General features: G+C 35.2%; 1 protein-coding gene across 2 annotated transcripts in view; it reads right to left on the reverse strand.

Annotated features, from left to right (window-relative positions):
• Nucleotides 1–16,962, reverse strand: part of LOC115218526 (branched-chain-amino-acid aminotransferase, cytosolic) — a 478,054-nt gene that overhangs the window by 99,382 nt on the left and 361,710 nt on the right. The window lies entirely within an intron of this gene.

Consider the following 16,962-nt stretch of genomic DNA (forward strand, 5'->3'; position numbering starts at 1 on the left):
AAACCCATCTTGATGTTCAAAATTAATATACAGAAATTGAAGAAAAAAATGTATAGAAGTGGATTTATTTTTAGTTATGTTTCGGTGAAGGTGCGAAGGTGTGTGGGTGGTCTGATGGTTAAATTTAGAAGAGTTAGACATGAGGGGCTGTAAGATTGTGGTTTCAATTCTCAGACCAGGCAGTGCTGTGTTCTTGAACAAAAGCACTTCAGCATCATCATTATTTAATGTCTGTTTTCTATACTGGTATGGGTTGGACAGTTTGACTGGAGCTGTGAAGGCCATGGGCTACACCAGACTTCATTATCTGTTCTGGGACGGTTCCTATGGCTCGATGCTCTTCCTAATGCCAACCAGACCACAGATTGTACTGAGTGCTTTTTAAGTGGCACCAGCATATTATTTCATATTATTTTACTCTACTCAGTTGGAAATATGTACCAGTAACATCTAGGGGGTTAACTCTACAACGGACTTGCAGTCTGTTGAGAAGGAAGGTAATATTATATTCTCACTTGCCAAGGAAACTGGAAATAAGTTCTGGCATATTGAAGCTGCAGGTATGTAACAGACATAAGACTTTAGATATTGTTACTTACCCCTAATTCAGGCCTTACTGATCAATCCTTTGATCAAAGGCATTCCAGCCATGACCATTCCATCATTGTTCTGCTGTCAAAAACAGTGCATAAAATCGGCCTTATCTGATGTGTACTTCCTTTAACAAGATGTTAGGCTATGATTTGAGAGAAATTCAGCTACTACTTCTAGCAGGTACAGCAACTATGTAGAGATATCATTCTTGTATTTATTAATTCTTAGGTCAGTCCTGATTCAGCAGTTTCATGATCAAAAGCAATGGTTCCCTATCAGTTTTTACTTGTGGACCCTTTTGATTCCTATTTTACTCAGATGGACCCTCACGGCAATTTGATGATTAAAAAATCCTATATTTTTATAATTAAATGTTACACGGAATTTTATTTTAAAAATTGTTAAAATATTTTGTGTGTCATAGCAGATTTTATTGTACATAAATTTTAACAGCAAAATTTTAAATGAACTCACAAAGGTCATGTGGACCCCAGTTGAGAACCGAACCACCGATCAAATGCATTGCTGCCATGACAATCCTGCCTTTTTGCACATCAGCAACTGCATTGCCCTCCCTTCTTTTCTGTCTTCCTTTTTCTTCCCAATTGATCAAAGGAACAAAAGCTACTGACAAGACTCTTCTCACACTCCCACATCCACCCTCACTCACGCTCAAGTCACCCTCAGCTCTTTAACTCAACACTATCATTCATACTATCTATTGGTATGGAACCCACTTAGTTTCGATCCCCCATCTCTTCCATCCACATCACATGACTTCTCATAACCATTTCAAGAACTATGTATAACAGACCACACAATGATAGCACCAGTGTGTATAGTATGCTTTAACTCTCCTCTATTGCCAGTCAACACCCACTCTTCACTCTGACTGTCATTATCATACACCTACTTTTCCCCCACACAACATATTCAGGGTCTTCCTCTGTCATTGGCCACATGACCTTGTTTACACATGTCTCAAAACATAGAGTAACCCTATCTATCTTTCAAAGCCGCTCACTCTGCAAAGAGCTAAACAAACCTGCTGAGATATGAGGTCAAGATGTCTGTTCAGTTGTGCCATGGATATAGCCACCTCTCTAATGCTGGTGCTACATAAAAACACACCCAGTACACTCTGTGCACAAGGCTGACAGGATCCTTTAGTCTTCTTGATGACACAACACTTCCCTAGTGCTGGTGTCATGATTAAAAGCACCTGGTACATGTTGTAGAGTGGTGTAGAAACCAAGTCAAAATTGAAATTCAAAAGCAAGATGCGGTATACTGACCCATTTAAGTGAGAGGTAATGATCCATTTTGACACCAAATATGTGCTGACTCCAGCTTTAGCATTTATGATGATGTATTTTTATATACCTTTTCATTTTTTATACTTAAGTCACTGGACTGTGGCCATGCTGGAGCATTGTCTTAAAAAGGCTTTAATTGAACACATTAATCCTTATTTTTAAGCCTGGTACTTATCCTAAAGGTCTCTTTTGCTGAACCACTAAGTTACAGGGATGTAAAGAAACTAATGCCAGTTGTCAAGCACTGTGTGTGTGTGTGTAGGAAAATACACACACATGACAGGCTTTCCTACAGTTTCCATCTGCCAAATCCACTTACATGGCATTAGTTGGCTTGGGACCAAAGTAGAAGAAACTTATTCAAGGTACTACACAGTGGGACTGAACACAATACCCTGTGGTCACAAAGCAAGCTTCTTAACCACACAGGCAAGTCTGCACTTCTCTGTCTATCTATCTCTCAAGTATATACATGATATATATATATATATATATAATATATATATATATACACACAAATTTATGTAAATGATTAATTAATATTTAGATTTAGGAGAAAAGTATTGATGTAGGTCTCTGTAAATGGCAGCTATTACAAAATAACTAATGCTGCAGTAAAATGTATAACATTCGTTCAAACCAAAATGAACATCTCAAAAGATTAATGAGAATTAAAGCGAATGTAGCAGCAGTGCTAATTTGAGCATACAGTCTCAGGGTGAAGAGGGTGAATACTAATTAGAATGCCTGTGGGGGTCAATTAATTAAAGTTAATATATCTTGCTGCATCTAAGCTATTTAGACTGAATTAAATAATCCCTCTAGGGTCATTGCTAATTAGAGGCAATAGGTTTGTAGGATCATTTACGATTAAGCAAGGTAAAAGTAGAGCGAAAGAGGGGGGACTATCATATTTAATTATTTCACCTTTGTCTTTGAAATGTGAAGCACAGATGATAAAAGTCAAACTAGCAATCCCCTGAGTATGTGGAACTGTAGAAGATTAATATTTCTAAAATTAAACGAATGAGATATCAGGCCTCGTTAGAAAGTGTAATTGTTCTCTCAACAATTGACAGCAATAATGATGGTACTATCTGAAATAAATTACACCCGATCGTCAGTAGAAGACAATTAATTATTGTGGAAAGTATTCGAGATGTTTGTTTTCTCAAACAGGTACAAGGCCAGAGATATTTTGCCAAATGTATTTATATAATGTATATTTATAGTAAGTGAAGAATGGTGTAGATGGCATTGCAATTTCAGACAACACCTGGTGCACATAGGTACTGCCTGAGGTAAACACCTGGATTATCAGATCTCTTCTTGCTTGCTATATATATATATATCATCATCATCATCATCATCATCATCATCATCACTGTTTAACATCCGCTTTCCATGCTAGCATGGGTTGAACGATTTGACAGAGGACTGGCGAACCAAATGGCTGCATCAGGCTCCAATCTTGATCTGGCAGAGTTTCTACACCTGGATGCCCTTCCTAATGCCAACCACTCCAAGAGAGTAGTGGGTGCTTTTACGTGTCATCAGCATGAGGGCCAGTCAGGCAGTACGACCATATATTCTGATTGTTGGGGTGCGTGTATATATATATGCCCTCCTCCTCCTCCTCCTCTTCATAATGATGATGGTTTTTACATCCATTTTTCCTTGTTTGCATGAATTGGATGGGATCTACTGAGGCAGACTTTTTACAACAAAATGCCTTTCCTGCCACCAATCCCCAAGTTAAATAATATTTATCCCAGCCCAGACATGTTTTCACAGAATACTGGAAATCAATGGCATTGATGTACAACAACCATGTGATGTCAAGATGAGGAAACACAATGGAATTCTTTTGGTTTCCTTCTAGCAAATCAACTCAGAAGGCTTTAGTCAGTCCAGGACTATATTAGAAGAGACTTGCTCAAGATATCATGCAGTAGGACTGAAGCCCGAACCATGAGATTAGAAAGTAATCTTATTAACCATAGAGCTACACCTGTCTGACTCTAGCCAGAATGGAAGATAGATGTTAAATGACGATGATGACAACAATGACAATATGTAAACAGAATGCTGTGACACCCAAGCCTTAATTTTCATAAAGGCATTATTCTTATGAACAAAATTTAATGCTTTCAGACAAGAATTGAATTTAAGTCATAGATGTTATTTACAAGAATTTACCAATTTTCTATGACAAAAGATCACGGAAATAAGAGAGTAAAGATTGTTGGTCTTTAACTGGTAATTGCAATGAATATATATACAACAAACTAACAGGAAATGGTAGCTTGTGACTTATCCTGAAGTTGCATAAGGCTTATGGGATTAAAAATTGACAGCTTTTGATATGCCCATTAATAATTCTTTACATCTTGAAAATTTTCCAAGTCAAAAACCCAGTCCTGTAATGAATGACGTAAGAAGGCATTAGAGTTTCCTCCCTTACATTAGAGAGGTTCTCTTCCTCCTCCTCATCATTTTAGCATCCGCATTTTTCATGTTCACATGGTTTGAAGTGAGCTTTCTATAGCTGGATGCCATTCCTGTCATCAACTCTCACTTACTTCTAAGTAAAGTAAGGGTTGGATATGTTTTCACAGAAGACTGGAAATGAAAGATGCTGTTTGCATGACAGTAACACGTTTTACAGCTATCAGGTGAAGTCAAGGCAAGAAGACAGTAGCACAAATGCACACATATTTTATACACACACACAACATATATCCCCAACTCCATCAGTCATGAATGACCATGGGTGCACCTAAGAGGTTCCCCTCTGGGTTACAAGCCTGGGTGGAAAGATGCCTCACAGGTGAACGCACAACCAGGGTTGCTTTTATGGAAGACCAGCAGCTGCCCATGCATACCGGCCTCCCTTTTCCACACCACCAGTGTTATCCAAGGGAAAGGCAAAGGTCGATACTGCTTGGCACCTGTGACATCGCAACTCATTTCTACAGCTGAGTGAACTGGAGCATTGTGAAATAAAGTGCCTTGCTCAAGAACACAACACATAACCCGGTCCAGGATTCCAACTCACAACCTCATGATCGTAAGCACAATGGTCTAACCACTGAGCTATGCACCTTCACACACACACCCACACACATATATAAGTATATTATTAAGGAGAGAGATGGAAAATAGAATATATAACTGTTATTGGACTGTTATTGGTCACTACAATCATTTTGACCCATCTAGCAACTATCCCTCGTGGGTGGGATGCTGTATCCAACGAACACTGAGGAATTCCTGAGGTAGATCTAGTTACATTTATAATAATACCGTGGATGACTTCAGTTTGCCATAGACAGTGAATGTGTTTTACCAGCAAACTACCAGTGTATAACATTTTCTTAATTAGCTACTAAGTATGTATATGTATATAGATTGTTAGCCACAACACACATTTTTTTTCTCTCCTTATACTAAATACATCTGTTTGTTTTGTACACTACCTGTCTTCGTCTTTTGTTTTTTTGTAAACTCTCCCAATATATATATATACATATATATATCACCATCATCAGTAACATCTGTTTTCCATGCTGGCATAATAAGTTGAACAGTTTGACCATGGCTGGTAAGCTGAGGGACTGTACCAGACTCTAGTCTGATTTGGCATTGTTTCCATGGCCATATGTCCATCCTAATACCATCCTGAGAGTGTAATGGGTGCTTTTATGTACCACCAGTATCTACCACAACTACGATTTCACTTGGCTTAATGGATCTTATGACAGGCTTCTTTAAATTTCCATCTACTAAAGCCACTCATAATGCTTTGACCAACCTGGGGCTGTGTAGAAGACACTTGCCCAAGGTGCCATGCAGTGAGGCTGAACCTGGAACCATGGGTTTACAAAGCAAACTTCTTAGTACATCACCATGTCTGTGTTTATTATTGCCTTCAAAATGAATGTGAACAAAGTATTGGGTTGTCCGGAAAGTTCATGCCATTACCTTTCAACTTATTTTAGAACATGGTTGAGTACATAAAATAGGAAGAAGGTTTATGTTCCTATAACCTGTGTTAATTCTGTAACCCTTTAAAATGGGAAGATAAAAAAGTTCATTTTCGGCTCTTGATGCTTTGGGAACCAGACAAAAATTGCTGCAGCTTGGCTGGGATGTGTTACCCCACCCTCTATATTCACCAGATATTGCTCCTTCGGATTTCCACTTATTCAGGTCTCTGCAGAATAGTCTTAATGGTAAAAATTTCAATTCTTTGGATGACGTAAAAAGATACCTTGATGAATTCTTTGCCATAAAACCACCTCAATTCTGGAAAGAGGGTATTTTCAAGTTAAAGGAAAGATGGAGACACATTGGGCAACAAAATGGTTCATATTTGGTTGATTAAAAATGTAATGGTATTTATTGATCTTTTTCTTTCCTTTAAAAATCGGCATGAACTTTCTGGACAACCCAATAAAATAATTTTGGTATCATGTAGTACAGAATTGTTTGATTGAGGGAGTTTTGTGTGCCTTACAGGAAGATAATAAATAAAAACCAAGTGAAATCATTAATGCTGATGCTCTTGTCATTTAACTGGCACCCATGTCAGTGGCACATAAAAGCACCCATTATACTCTTGGAGTGGTTGATGTTAGGAAGGGCATCCAGCTGTAGAAACCATGTCAAATCAGACTGGAACCTGGTGTAGCCCTACAGCATACCAGTTTTAGTCAAACCATCTAACCCATGCCAGTATGGAAAGCAGATGCTAAATGCTGACGATGACTACAAAATTTTGCGATTTTTCATATTTAGAATTCTTATAAATTTTTAAATATAAAATTTTTTTTAAATCACAAAAAAAACAATTCTAAAAGACCAATTTTAGAACAGCTGTCAGTTACTTGAAGTAACAGGTTTGTTATCACTACTAGACGGCATTTAAATGAAGTGACTATAATGATTTACAATCTCCTCTAAGTTGTTTAGATCATTAAGTGTTTTTCTTTAATTACGTCTTCTGATTAGTAATTTCAGATGTAAAAATGAACTGGCAAAGAAGAATTAGACTGTCCATCATCAAAGTCGCCGTTTAAATTTGATTGAGTAGAATCGTTTAGACAACGAACGTGAACATATGAACTAGATATTTTCACAGAAACACAGAGCTGGTGATAAAAAGAAAAAGGCCCACTAAAATTAGTATAGGAATGTGTATAAAAGATCAAAGATACGCTCATGAAAAGGACAGCACAATATAATTTTAGCACATTGTTTTCTGTTTTTCGACAGTAGTATATGAGTCAATAGCTGTGGAGAAAGTAATAACTTCACAGTATACTAGGACACTAACAAAACATTATTTCTTGCAAGCAACGACCAGGTAAAATGTACACATATACGAGTTCTTATTTAGAAATACAGGTTCATAGTGTCTTACTTTCCCTTAGCTCTCAATAAAGATCAAACAAAGACGTCAATCAAAATCGGTTTACGTATTGCTGCATGATTTGTCAAACGGACAGGAAATTCCAAGCCTGTGTAATTCCGTGAGTTGGCTAGGAAGAGATCATTTTAACTGAAATTAGAAAGCCGTTGCCTCATATGAATACCAAGGAAATCAATTGGGTTTGTTTGCAGGAAAATGACTGCAACAAACAATAGACTAGGAAATTGAAAAGGAAAAATTAGCTGAACCTCAGGTCAGAGTTGGCTGGTTTTCTATAGCTTTTATGCCTTTGTTGTTTTATCTTTTTTAATCCTAGCGTGTTCTAGAGGAAATCCCATACCATGTTAATTCAGAAAATTACAGCCGCCGAAATCCGAAATAAGTAAATGAAGAATCTTTATATTCTTTGGTAGTGAGGAATCACAACTCCAGCACTAATACGCTTCTGATGGCGGGGCACCAAAAATCACACTTGCTACTGGCCATTATGTTAACGGCAAGCAGCAAAGAAGCTATGCCCAGTTATTAGAATGTCCCAATTCTACAGTGACCACAATCAAAACTTCCAGACAATTCCCCAGAATTTATTGAATCTATTTTGATCCTTTCAAACAATATTCCCAATCTATCTGAGGATACGTCTTTTTTTTTTTTTTGGTTTATCTTTCTTTCTTTTTTTTCCTTCCTATCCTAATCTTTATTGGCAAATATACAACTTCTATTATGACAGTATAAGTTATCAGTTTTATTGATAAAGATCAATCTTTTCATAGGATCTTAGAATATTGAAAGGCTCTGGAAATAATAAAATATACATTAAAGAAGTACCAAAAGAATAAATGAAAGGTTAGCCATAAACTAATTGACGGCATTGGTTTGATTCTTAAAGAAATTAAAAAGGTAATAAAAAACAAACACACAAAACAAGCAAATAAAATATTACTGACTTTTGCGATCTGTAGAAAAGCTAAAAGACATTCTATGAAATTATGAAAATGCATCTAAAAGCTTCAAGTTTGGTTTTTCCTTGTAGTTTTGCAGTAAATAAACCAATTGAAAATATTGATAAAAAGCTATCAGGATATTCCTTAGTGTTAAAAGTAAAGTATTTTTTTTTTAATATATAACACATGATAGTTATGGCGGGAATGTTTTTGATCATAGGTATTTTTTTCCCCCAAACATTAACCTAGGGTTAAATAACAATTCTAAAGGAACACTGTTCTATCTCACACACACATGTATATATATATATATACATACATATTATATGTAAATCTAAGTATATATATATATGTATATATTATACATAAATATATATATATATATATATATATATGTATATATTATACATAAATATATATATATATATATATATATATATTATATATATATATATATATTTATTATACATAAATATAATATATATATATATAGTTATGTATATTTATTTATGTGTATTATATTATATGTATATATTATACATACATGTATATGCATATATGTGTGTATATATATATATATACATATATAATGTGTATGTATATATATATATATGTTTATATATATATATATTATGTGTATGTATATATGTTTATATATATAAAGAAATATATATATAAATAAATATATATATATATAATGTGTATGTATATATGTTAATTTATATACATATATATATATGTGTGTGCATGTGTGTGTGTGTTGTATTTTGGGATGGTCATTAAAAATTTTTTTTTCAAAATGAACACATGAACTATATATTTGTTCTTTACTTGTTTATTACAGCCCTTATTTTTTATTTTAACTCATGTCCATTCTATGGAAATCTTTCATTACACATCTGTGACCTCTTCAGTGACACATTTCGTTTCCATGTGTGCTCTTGCTCGACTTACTCTATTCTGGTCTTCTAAGATGTGTATCATTACGTGAGTATGCATGTGCATCTGCGTTTTTATGTGTGTGAATATGTGATTGTGTATGCTTGTGTGTGTGTCATTGTTCTTAGCAGCAGTGTGACCTTCCTCTCAGCCTCTTTTTCTCACCCCGTTGTGCTGCTGCTGTCCTAAGACTCAAAAATTTGGTACAGTTCCTGTATCTCTCTGTGTTTGTCCACCAGTATTGCCATCATGGTAGTTGTTGTTGTCACCGCTGCAGCTGCTGTCATTGATATTTGTGTTGTTGATATTGTTGTGGCCATCCGTGAAATTTCTTGTGTGTGTATGTCGTTTGTGTCCATGCTCTTTATATGGACTTATTTATTTGTTTTATCTATCTCTATTTCTTATATTTATCACAGGAATGTGACAAATATATTTATCTATCTATTTATCTATTTATTTTTTATTTATCTATCTCTAGTTTTTATATGTATCACATGTAATTGCATATATGTCTATTGTGTGTGTATTTACCCTGTATGTATCTGTGTATTATTTACGATTTTCTTTTCTTCCCCTCTCTTCTCAACGTTCCTGTCTTTAGTCATGTGGTGTGGTGGTGAGTGTTACTGCTCCATTCATGTTTTCTATTGAGGCTCGGTCTGTCTAAGTGTCATGTTCTATGCATCGATAATACTTTAATCTCTGTGCTATTAATCGAGCCTCCATGTTTTGCCTGAGCATGTTGGTAGAGCCCTGAAGAACTTTTCTCTTTTCTAAGCTCTCACCAATGTTCACCTATATGATCTCCTATGCTGCATGCAGTCTCTCCAATACAGGTAGTTGTCATGTTTCTGCACCGTCCCTCAATACAAACTATACACTATACTCCTAACCTTAAAGTTAACCCGTGGGTTCATCCTACATTCAACACAATTGTACTCCATACAGGGGGACAGGTACTACAAAATCATGGATTTTATAGGAATACCAGGCCTCTCTAGTACTTTAATCACCAGGGTTAGCATTGATAAACATGACACTCTGGTATTTTTTGTTGTCATACTAAGTGTTGGCCTTATTTATCTTATTACTGGTCCTTTCTGTGCTGTTCCAGGATTTACTCCTGTATAGAATCCCTTAGTATCATTCTCTATGATAGCTTTGTACTTAGTCCTGGCACCTTTGTACACTGTAATCCTGTCCCTTTGTATGGATGTAGTGTCCCTGTACTCATCCATTGGTGTTGATTTTGCTGTGGAGAAGGTGATCAACGAGAGTAATGTGAACTAGGCTTCCTCCTGAGACTGATATGCGACAATGATTACTTAAATAAATATGACCTTAGTTGTTTCTGCTCCACAAGATCGATAAGAGGTAGACCCCTATTATAAATTCATGGCCGAGAAGATCCCTAAAGAGAGATGGAACAGGTGGACCAGAGCTACTATACATATATTTCCCACACTAGTATTGGGAATCCTAGAAGGAAAAATCTACACCATATCCAGAACCACTAAGCCACGCGCCTCCACATATATACACACATACATACAAATATATACTGCACTTGTGAGGTGGATTTGAAAATATAATGTATAAGTATGCAGTATGTCTGTTTTCAGTATGATGGAGTACACATGACAAATTAATTTATTTGCTCATTAATACAGAAACTTGAGTTTGGGATTAACTATAAAAATATTATTTTATTTTCATCCTTTGAAATCGCTTTTATTCATGGTTTGGGTTTTGACAGCCCTTTCTAGCATGAAGGTCTCCTGTCAAAGTTCACCTCTTTTGTGTATAAATACTTGATTGTTTATACACTATTATGTATGAAAATATGTTGTCTATTGACTTTATTATGCATACTAGTCACTGGTATGAACATTTTTCTAAATTTTCTACACTTCTTATTTCCACAGTAAAATTTTCGTAATTTCTGGTTCGCAGTTTTAACTTTATTATTATTTGCTGCTGAATGTAACTGTGCTGGCATGGTGGATTTGAAAATATAATGTATAACTATGCAGCATGTGCATTTTCGGTACGTATTAACTACATAATTATGCATTAATTTTAGTGACTCTACTGATGGGTAACACAACAAATTGATTTATTTGCTCATTAATACAGAAACTCGAGTTTGGGGTTAACTATAAAAATACTTTTTATCTTCATCCCCTTTGAAATTGCTTTTATTTGTAGTTTGGGTCTTGACTGCCTTTTCTAGCATGTAAGGTGTCCTATCAAAGGTCACCTCTTTCGTGCATAAATGCTTAATTGTTGTACACTATTATATATATATGGATGCGCAATGGCCCAGTGGTTAGGGCAGCGAACTTGCGGTCGTGCGATTGCGATTTCAATTCCCAGTCCAAGTGTTGTGAGTGTTTAATGACGAGGCTCTGACAGGGGTTGATGGCGAACCCTGCTGTACTCTTTCACCACAACTTTCTTTCACTCTTTCTTCATGTTTCTGGTGTACCTTTATATCTAAGGGCCAGCCTTGTTACACTCTGTGTCACGCTGAACCTCCCTGAGAACTGCTAAAGGTACACAGGTCAGTGGAGTGCTCAGCCACTAGCATGGTAATTTCAAGAGCAGGTTGTTCCATTGATTGGATCAACTGGAACCCTTCTCATTGTAGCTAACGGAGTGTCACAATTATATATATATATATATATACATACATACCTATATATGTATATATATATATATATATATATATATATATATATATATATATATATAGGGAGAATTTACAAAAAACAAAAGATGAAGACAGGTGGTGTACAAAACAAACAGATGCATTAGTATAACGCTCAGGAATATACATACATACATACCTATATATATATATATATATATATATATACATATATACACATATATATATTTATATATACACATACATATATTTATACACATACATATATTTATATATATATATACACATATCTATACACACACACACATACATCATGTATGCATTTACATATATATATATATACACACACACACATATATATATATTTATATATACATATATATATGTGTATGTATATATGGCTTAAATCAACATACGTGTTTGTGTGTGCGTGCATGCACACACACACATTCTACTAAGACATAATTTCAGTACCGCTTCTTTCTTTCTCACCAGTCCGAATAAAGAAGAAGCAAAGAAAATTAAGAAGTGTTGAAACATTGAAACAATAAAAGTCGAGTTAATGCTATGCTGTTTACCTTGGAAGACACCTACAAACCTACCTACCTACCTAGATGCCTACCAAATGGTCATTTACAAAAAGAAAACAATAATAATAATAATAATAATAAAAATGAAATACATATATTTTACTTGGTATAGTAGTTTTTGATAATATTTGTTAATTGCTACTTCTCTCTCTCTCTCTGAATGGGACACTAATAAAAAGAGTGGAGACTTATATGTTATATAGTTAGTGAATGAATGCCTCTGACTTATAATTTATTTTATATATTTTTACAGCACTATCTCAACTGAGTCATTAGAGAAAGGAGAATCAATTAAAATATATTGATGTATGGATATTAAGCAGAAGCTATGAAGAAAAGAGAGAGGGAGGAAGGTTTCAGATAAAAAAAATAATAAATAGACAGAAACTAAGTTATTGATCTTTCATAGTAATAGCTCAATAAATGAGTGGAGAAGTAAAGATTGGAGGGTAATGAAATTAAACCACTACTCTCTACAACGGACTATATCTATAAATTAAGAGGCATTTTTTTTTTGTCTTTTGTATTTTCACACCACCCCATATACATATACACACATATATATACACATATGTGTATATATGTATGATGATGATATAAGCGTGCATATATATATATATATATATGTATGCGTGTGTGAGTGTATATATATGTATATAGATATATGTGTACATATACTTACATATATGCATTTTGCATGTGTATCTATAAATATATACATATTTATATAACTAGATGTACACATATGTATATATGCATATTCCTATAATCTCCATGCACACTGTATGTGAGCGTGGATGTGTGTGTGTGTATATATATATATATATGGGTGCATATATAAGACATAAATGTATAATTTTAGAAACACACTCACACTCAAATGTATATGTGCTCATATTTGCACATACACCATAAACTTATATTAAGATCATATAAGAATTATGTTGTATATGTTTGTGAGTTTAGGGAGATAGAATATATATATATATATATATATATATATATATATATATGGATACACTTAGAAATATTAATGTGCAAAAACACACACAAATACAAACATTCTCATTCATACATACACACACACATACATCACATACACAGTAAAATACCTTACACAGGTAGATGGACGGTGAAAGTGAAGGCTGATCCATAATTATATAGGAAATTGGCTCAAATTCATTTATAGACACAAGATGAAACAGCTAACTTGCTTAACCTGACTGTTTGATAGCAAAAGTTTCAAAAAAAAAATCCCAATAAATTAAAGAATTAATCATAGATATTAAACCCTGACAGTTCAACTGGCCAATTAACCCTTTACTTATACAAGGTATATGACATTTACATGCTGTTGATTAAACCCTTTAGAGATGAAACCAAATGATGGAGCTATGCTAAGAATGTTGTTATTGATATAACTAGAATGTTACCTGTCATACAGGTAACTTTGGAAATGTACTGGGTCATCCTATAAGTAATGCAGTTTTTTCAATTGTATGATCTAAACTACTTGCATCAACTTTCTATAAAAGCAGGTAGTAAATTTACCTTGTACTTATTCTTAGTGCAAGTTTTGAAGAGTGCAGTTCAATTTTAACAGTTATATTTTCAAAGCTTTAATGGAAGTGACAAAGGAGCATCTTTGGTATATTTCGCTTTATAAAATTCAATAAAGGCAACAACACAATGGAAAGTGTGAAGAATATTAATGTAGTATATGGGGATTGGACAATAAGCATAATTCAGAGTCAATGGTTGTTTTGGAAATTCTGAGCCAGAAAGTACAGCTTAGAAGATGAGCATCATCCTGGAAGATCTGTAGAGCTCAACGAGGACATTCCCCAAACTCTGGTGGAACAAAATCTCATCATAACTGTTGAGGAACTAGCAGAGAAGTTTGGATTTGGTCATTCGACCATTTATCAACATCTGCATACCATTGGAAAAGTCAGCAAATTGGGTCAATGGGTTCCTCACAGAGAGTGAATGTGTGCTCTTATTTGCTGTCACATCTCACAAATGAACCTTTTTTGGACCAAATAGTGACTGGTGACGAGAAATGGGTTCTCCATAAAAATGTCAAGTGCTGAAGACAGAGGGTAGGGAAAGGACAAACACCAGTACCCCAGGCTAAAGAATGTCTTCACCCATGTAAGGTGTTGTTATATGTTTGGTGGGACATGAAAGGTTTAGTCCAATTTGAACGTTTAAACCTAAACCAAATGATAACAAATGAGATCTACTGCGAGCAGCTTGAGTGGCTTAAGTCAGCGCTAGAAGAAAAACGACCATCTTTGGTTTCAAGATGAAAGGTGTCCTTCCATCAGGATAATGCTCAGCCACATACAGTGAGGGTGACATTCCAAAGGGTGGAGCAGTTTGAATGGAGAACGATGCCCCACCCACTATATTCGCCAGACATTGCCCCATCTGATTATCATTTATTCTGCAGTCATCAAAATCATTTGGATGGAAAAAATATGAATTCTGTAGATGAGGAGTATTTTTCGTCACAGACAAGTGAATTTTGGAAGAGAGGCCTTGCAAGTCTACCAGATAGATGGAAGAGTATTGTAGAAAATGAAAGAGAGTATATTTCAGATTAACCTTTTCGTTACCAACCTGGCTGAAACTGGCTCTGGCTCTGTGTACAAATGTCTTGTTTTCATAAGTTTTGAATTAAAATCTTCCACCAAACTTTAGTCACAATTTATGTTCCTAAAACTAGCTGAATGATAATTAAGTTATTTTACTAAATTCTTTATTATATTCTAAGTAATTTAAAGAAACACAGAGCATCTCAAAATAAATACATTAACAAAAGGGTTAAAAAAGAACACTGTTTATCTTAATTTTGAGAAGTAAAAGAAGTATAAAAAAACTGTAATGTTTATGGGATGACCCAATACTTTTGTTTCTAAAGGTAATATCAAGAATTATGGTGTGCATATAATTTTAAAATTGTAATTTAATTTGTTGGTGTTTGTATAAAATGATGGAGTGAACACTAACTTTCACAGGCATGGCTGTATGATTAAGAAGCTTGCAATGTAACCATCTAGTTTCAGATTCAGTTCCACTAGACAGCACCTTGAGCCCAGGGACAAATCAGTGTCTTGTGAATGAGTGGATTTGATAGTCAGAAACAGCATAGAAACCTGTCAAGTGTGTGAGTATGTATACATACATACATCATCATATAGTGTCTGCTTTCCATGCGAGCATGGGTTGGACAGCTTAATTGAAACTGGTAGGTGGAGAGCTACACCAAGTTCCAATCTGATTTGGCATGGTTTCTATGGCTGGGTGCTCTTCCACATGCCAACCAATCCAAAACTGTAATGGGTGCTTTTTACATGCCGCCAGCAATGGGTGCTAGTCATGTGACACCAGCATCAGCCACAACTATGATTTCACTTGGCCTAATCAGCTGCAATGTCAGAAACCCTTCCGTTTTATCAGAAGATATCACAATGCATGCCATTGGAAAAGTCAGAAAATTGGGTCAATATTTCACTCCTTCACCTGTGAATTTTGCCTGAAGCATTTTACCCCTTAACCTGAACACGTCACTTCAGCAAGAACTGAATTAGTGTTCACCTGTGGAAGGAAGGGTTTCTGCTTGCAGTCTCATGTCAATTACAATAACCACGAGCTGGTTTCAGCTGACATGTCCATTTCCTGGCAGTTTTCCTCAGTTGTCTTTGTTCCAATCTTTTGCAGGAGACAGCAAACTGATCTAGCTGGAAGGCCACACAACACCTTTGATAAGTGCCTCATTGATCAAGTCCTGATATTTGCCTTTTCTTTAGCTGGTGAGAAATGTCAAGTCTGCTCTCTCAGAGCAATGTAAGTTCAACTACAATGATTGTTTTTGTACACCTGGAGAACAGGAATACGTTGGGTTAAAGTAGGGTTACCATTACCTCCACTGAGAAAATGAGCCTGCCATTCAGGTCCACTTGCATCTCAGTCCGAGGCTGGATGTAAAACAGAAAATTAATATCCTAAAGCTGCTTTTGTCTTAGGGACTTTGCCACCATCCATTAGAAATTTGATATTCTTAGATGGTACAAATAGTAGGGTAACAATAGCAGACTATTTGATCTTACAGTACAATATGTATCTATGAATACCTCTTTGTTATTTTGTAAAGCCACAAATCTTTTTAATTTTTCCAGTCATAAGACTATGGCCATGCTAGGGCATCACATCAATATGCTTAGTTGAGCCACTCCATGCCAGTACTTATTCTTAGTCTCTTTAAGTCCAATGTTTATTCTGTCTGTGTTTTTGGTGAACTGCTAAGTTGAGTAGACATAAGCAAACCGACACTAGTTGTCAACACTGGTAGTGAACACACACACTACACACACACATACACACACACACACACGTACACACACACACTTGTGGATATTTCTGCCTAACAGCAGAACTATTCTTTCTATATTGTCAAAGTAGCAAT

This window comes from Octopus sinensis, linkage group LG13, assembly GCF_006345805.1.
Source record: "Octopus sinensis linkage group LG13, ASM634580v1, whole genome shotgun sequence".
NCBI lineage: Eukaryota > Metazoa > Mollusca > Cephalopoda > Octopoda > Octopodidae > Octopus > Octopus sinensis.